Consider the following 5,518-nt stretch of genomic DNA (forward strand, 5'->3'; position numbering starts at 1 on the left):
ATCCCTGAGACGGGTGAGGAGCTGATGGTGGCCAAATGGGTTAGTTGGTCTCTGAGCATGTCACGTGTGGGTGGTCTGGTACCTCGCTCAGAAGCGGGCATTCTTGGCCAGCATCGCATCGTTCTCAGAAGTCCAAGAACAGCCGGGGTTCTTCTTGAAGGTTCCGAATGCTGGCTGGGCCGCACCGATGTTCTCCTCAGTGTCTGGGCATCCGATCTCTCCTTTATCATTGAATTTAGGTCAACTGACTGGTTCGAGGCTGCAAACTGGACAAGGGGTCGTGACCTTTGTTGGGCTGACTGCCACTCGCCACCTGTCCTTCCTTTCTTCGGGTGGTCCAGGCCGAGCGCTAATCCTGTTGGCCGAGCATCTGTTTTGCCCCTGGGACCACGGAGTTCTGTCGACCGTCACCATCTCTCTCTCTGCTCAGGACCTGGGCTGTCACTCTGATTCTGCTGTTTTTGACAATAATTGCTCCACTTTCTTTAAGATTTGGGGGGTGTCAACCCAGCCGTTGCCACCCAGTATGGCAGGGTCCCCTGACCTGGGCATGGCAGATCTGTCTCGATTAGAAGCTTCCCTTTCTTTGGAGCTCAGCTGCTCTCAGGATTAAGTCATGGGCCTGGGCCTCATGCTCTGCCCACCGGCCATGGGAGGTGGACGCCTGGCTGTCTTCCACCACACCGCTTAGCTGCTCGTGCTGATTCATCATTCTCAGTCTTTCGTTCTATTTTTGCAAAGCGTTAGCTTAGCAACAGCCTCCTAATTCCATTGTCCTCACAGGTACGATTTCTCTCGTATTTCTCACATGTCTGATCTGTCTCACCAGCTAGTACATGCCTTTTCTTCCCCCTGGTGTCCCAATTAGTCCCCTCTTAAGCCCCCAATTAAAGCGTAGCGACCGTTCTGCTACCTTGTGCCAGGAGCTCTCTGTGCCACCTGCCACCAGTGACAGGTCCTCATTGTAGCTAGGTGATGGGTGAGCCCGCTCCAAACTCCTGTTGAGTATCTGCTTTCTTTGGTTACTCTTGGTGCTGGGTGTTATTGCTTGGGTGTCTCCAAGAAGCAGACTCTGTGACAGAGCTTGGCATGTGGGATGTTTATTAGGGATAGTTCTTGGAGTCAACAGCTGTGGGCGAGAAAGGAAGGAAACATGATTGGGTGGAGGGAGAAACTGGCCTGCAGTGGCCTATCGGTGAAGGCCTTAGCCCCACAGGAAGTGCAGGGGGCTGGGTGCTTCTGGAGACTTTCTCCCTGTGTGACCTTGGGCAGGTGACAGTCTCTTCCAAGGTGATTCTAAAGAGAGCTGGCAGCCCGGGGCTGTTGGCCACTAGTGTGGCAGGGGAGGAAAGTCACTGTTTTGAAGCCGTGTAGCACAGCGTCTCCCCAGCTGGGAAGACCGAAAATCAGACCAAGAAAGGATTCTTGGAAATTCAAAAACTGATTGCCACACTAAAAATCTAGCTGCGGGGTCGGACCATAAAGAGACATTTTATACTATTTTTAAAAGAGGTAAAAATAAGAGAAAGAAGACCAGAGACATGGAAAATGAAACCAGGAGGTATGACATGCAACTAACAGAAGAGAGAAAATGAAATTATCAAAGAGGTAACGTGAGAGGATTTTGTGAGCTGAAGGACAGACATCTTCAGAATAAAAGACCTCAAGGATTGAGGAAAATGAAGATAAAAGCCCCACACCCACGGCTGAGAAGTCTTAGAACACCAGGAACACAGAGGAGGCCCTAGAAGCACCGTAGGGCTGACACCTCCATCGGCAGGGCCTCGGGGGGAGTCTGGGGTAGTAGCCCCCAAATCAACACCGCTCACTCAGGGGCACCTTCGGGCCCTTGAGAGCCCCCACATTGTTCAGTGCCTGTCCCCAAGGCGAGTTGGTTCACCCACATGGGCTTTTTCTTTTCTTTTCTTTTCTATTTTTAGGTGAGGCAACCCTTGGTCGACCTCACAAATTGCAAGGACCTTGTCAGCTTACAATCTCGTATTTATTTTTATTTTTTACGCCTACAGCACCTGGTCTTCCTAGGCGGTCTCCCATCCAAGTTCTAACCAGGCTCGACCCTGCTTAGCTTCTGAGATCAGACGGGCTCGGACACGTTCAGGGGGGACATGGCCGTAGACCCAGATGGGCTTTCATCGGGCCTTGCTGGAGTCTCTTCCAGGTCTGTGTCCCCCTCGGAGCCAGGACGCTGGCATCGACGGGCTCTGGGGACAGTGGGGACTGCAGACCCCGCTGGCCCTCACGTTGCTTCAGGCCACAGCTGAAAATAACCGTGTGGTCAGAGAGACCGAGCCTGACCTGCGCAGGGCCCTCCAGGGCCATCTCGCTCCCGCCTGCTCTGCTGAAAACCCAGTTCGGGTCTTTTGATAAATAGCCCGTCTACGAGTGGCGTCATCAGGAAGAACGCGAGTCCCCAGCCCTTGTGGCCCGCACATCAGTTTCCCACCTGCAGCATCAGGGGCAAGAGCCAGGCCTCGGGGCCAGCTGGGTTCAAGTCCCAGCTCCTCGGCACTCTCAGGGACCTTGGCCTCGCTGCTTAGAACCTCCTTGTCCTCACTTTGTAAGCTGCGAGGTTAAACGAGAAGATGCTTGGCACCCAGCTAGCGCTCAGTAAATGCCAGCTGTGGGTCCTGCTCTTCCTGCCTGGTCCTGGGGGTGCAGAGGACATTGACCCACCCCCACCCCTCAGGCCGAGCTGCAGCTTCTCCAACCTGATCAGCTTCACGGGGGAGGGGAGGGGAGGTGGTCAGAGTCCACTAGCCTGGCTTAGGACCCAAACCTCTGGTCATCACCATCTCTACTGGGGTATTCCCAAATGCCTTTTCTGCTCCTGGGATGCGGGGAGAGACAACCCCCCACCACCCCTAGCAGTCCCCACACCTCCCAGGGAGCCGATGAGCTGCATCCAGGGTGGGAAGAGAAGCGGGGTCAGGACGCAGGCCCGAATGACATTTCTCCTTTCCTCTTCCCGACACATACCGTCAGACCCCCGGCCAGGGACCCGTCAGGTCCTGGGACAGTGAGGAGCACGCCTCCAGGGTGTGGGCAGTGGCAAGGGGTGGGATGGGCAGACTTGGTTCTGGCTGCCCTCGAATTGATGCCAAGGTTCTGGCAGCCTCCTGAGGCAAAACCAGGGTGTGCAGCAGCCAGGTGGACAGACTCCAAGAAGGAACTTGGCTGGGGGAGTCAACCAAGGACCCTGCTGAGAGCAGCAGGACATCCCCTCCTTCGACAGGTACTTCTTGAGCACCTACCTGTACCAGGTGCTGTTCAAGGCTCTGAGGATTCCGCTGGGAAGGACACACAGTCCTGTGCTTGTGGAGCTTGCTTTGTATCTACCTCCCTGTGCATTGAAAGATTACATCAGCAAATGTCCACAGAAGTAAACCCATCCATCATTCCCTTCTCAATGTCAGAAAGACTCACAAAATTATTACTATATCTAGCCCCTGCTGTCTTAGGCTGGGTCTCCCCAGAAGGCAGAGCTTGAAACCAGGGCTTGCGTGTTGGGGGGTATTTCGAGGAGCCGTCTAAGGAGCAGGAATAGGCGACCGGACCCGGGAGAGTGGCATGGGGCCCCAGGACGAGCCAGTGTGCCTTAGGTCAGAAGGAGTCATCATCTCCCAGCCAACAGAGTCAGTGAATGCAGTTTTGTTTGAGTGGGCTTTCTGTGGCCGGATGTCAAAATTGTCTTTATAAATACAAACGGAAGAGAGGGTGTTTAGAGTGAGCTCCCACTCTTGTGGTGTGGGGGACGTTTGCTGACTTCGTGAGATGCGTTGGAGTGTGGGCCAATCTGTCTTGTGAAACCTGGAATGTGTCAACAGGGAGTAGGGGCAGGGCTCAGGTAGAGGCCACCGGGAGCACCCCCGGGGGCCAACGTATAAAACTGACCTGGAATGCAGTAATTACAGAGCAGCTAGCTCACCTCCCTGCTCCCCTTAACTAACTGGTTACATATGAATCAGCCCCACCCCACTGAAGTGCTCAAAGGGAGAGAAAAGCACTTGATGACATTGACCTCTCTTTGCTTTTGCAAGGCGTATTCACTCGAAGTCACTGTCAAGTGAAGGTCAGAAATTCCAAACCAAGTACTGCATGGGGTCACGTGTGTGTCGGCAACAAGTGACTTATTTTATCGTGCACATTGTAACTCTAGCGTGTGCTTCCCCAGGAGGTGTAGTTCAGAGGGTCCCCTTCCCCTGGCCGAACTCGGAGGAGACAGAGACGCCACCCTCAGCCTGACAGAGATGGCTGGAAGGAGCCTGGGTCCCCGACACCGAAGAGAGTTGACACCAGCCTGGCCCAGATGGCTCTGGACTTTTACTTGAGTGAGAAGAACCTTCTAGCTTGTTTCAGCTGCTATTACTCAGAGACTCCGTAACCTCAGTTGAACTTATATCTAATATACAAGCTGAAGCAAGAACGAGAATGACAGAGAAGCAGGAAAAGCTTAGGAGGGTTTCTTTTTTTCAGCCTCGGAGAGTGAACCTTTCTGTAAAATCTTTAAAACGACAACAACAACAACGAGCTTCTATGCAGCCAAACTAAATACACGTTGAGCAAGTATTTAAAGACTTGGGTTCGAAGGGGTACCAGCTTACCCATGGCTGTATTTCACAGCCCAACTCTCAACGGTAAAAAGAAAAAAAAAGTATTTACCATCTTTAAGATATATCGTGTGCCAATATTATATAGCCCTCCAGCCTGTGAAAGGTGCCTAGTGTCATTAGTCATCGGGAAAAGCAAATAAAACCACAACACCCATTAGACAAATATAAAGCGCTGACGATTCCAGGCGCTAACAAGGAAATGGATCAACTGAAACTGTGACTGCACGCGAACTTCGTTTCTTTAATACAGCTTTTTTCTCTGATTCAAGCCAGTTTTGCCCAGAGAATGGCGTTGCAACTCACTTGCTGTTTTCCACCGTTATCCTCTGCTTGCCTGCTCTTTTCATCGTGAAGCCTTAGGACATAAGATTCACCGGGCCTCAGGTCTCTAATCATGAGAACATGATTAGGCTAAAGATCTTGGCTTTAGATGTGTTTCAGCCCCAGGCCCATCGAGGCAGAATAACAACTCCACTGGCCACGGGACCAGGCCACGGGACCAGATGGGATGGCGCCACGTCTGATTCCAGAACTGGACACAGTGATCGATGACCTCATCCCCCTCCAACCCTCCAATCAGCAGCACCCACGACCCCGACTTCCTTACTATCCCTATGTAATCTGTGCTCCCGAGGCACCCCGGGAGCCAGGCTTTTGAGCGATGGCTTGCCTGTGTCTCTGGGACTTGCAACTCTCTAATAAACCTTACTTTCTTTGCTGCAAAACCTTCACGAATCTCTTCTTGGGCTGAGATGCACGCAGGCAGACGGACCCCTTTTTCATCCCGATGACAAATCTTTCATGCTTTGCTGGTGTGAGTGCTGAAATGGGTCAACCACTCCAAAAATCTGCGTTAGCTTTTAAAGCTCCACTCCCAGGTGTACACT

The 5,518-nt window shown here is 52.6% G+C and overlaps 1 pseudogene; it reads right to left on the reverse strand.

Moving 5' to 3' along the window:
* Nucleotides 1–2,018: 2,018 nt before the first annotated feature.
* Nucleotides 2,019–2,138, reverse strand: LOC112479245 (annotated as a pseudogene).
* Between the last annotated feature and the right edge of the window lie 3,380 nt (nucleotides 2,139–5,518).

This window comes from Pteropus alecto, unplaced genomic scaffold (assembly GCF_000325575.1).
Source record: "Pteropus alecto unplaced genomic scaffold, ASM32557v1 scaffold43, whole genome shotgun sequence".
NCBI classification, from domain to species: domain Eukaryota; kingdom Metazoa; phylum Chordata; class Mammalia; order Chiroptera; family Pteropodidae; genus Pteropus; species Pteropus alecto.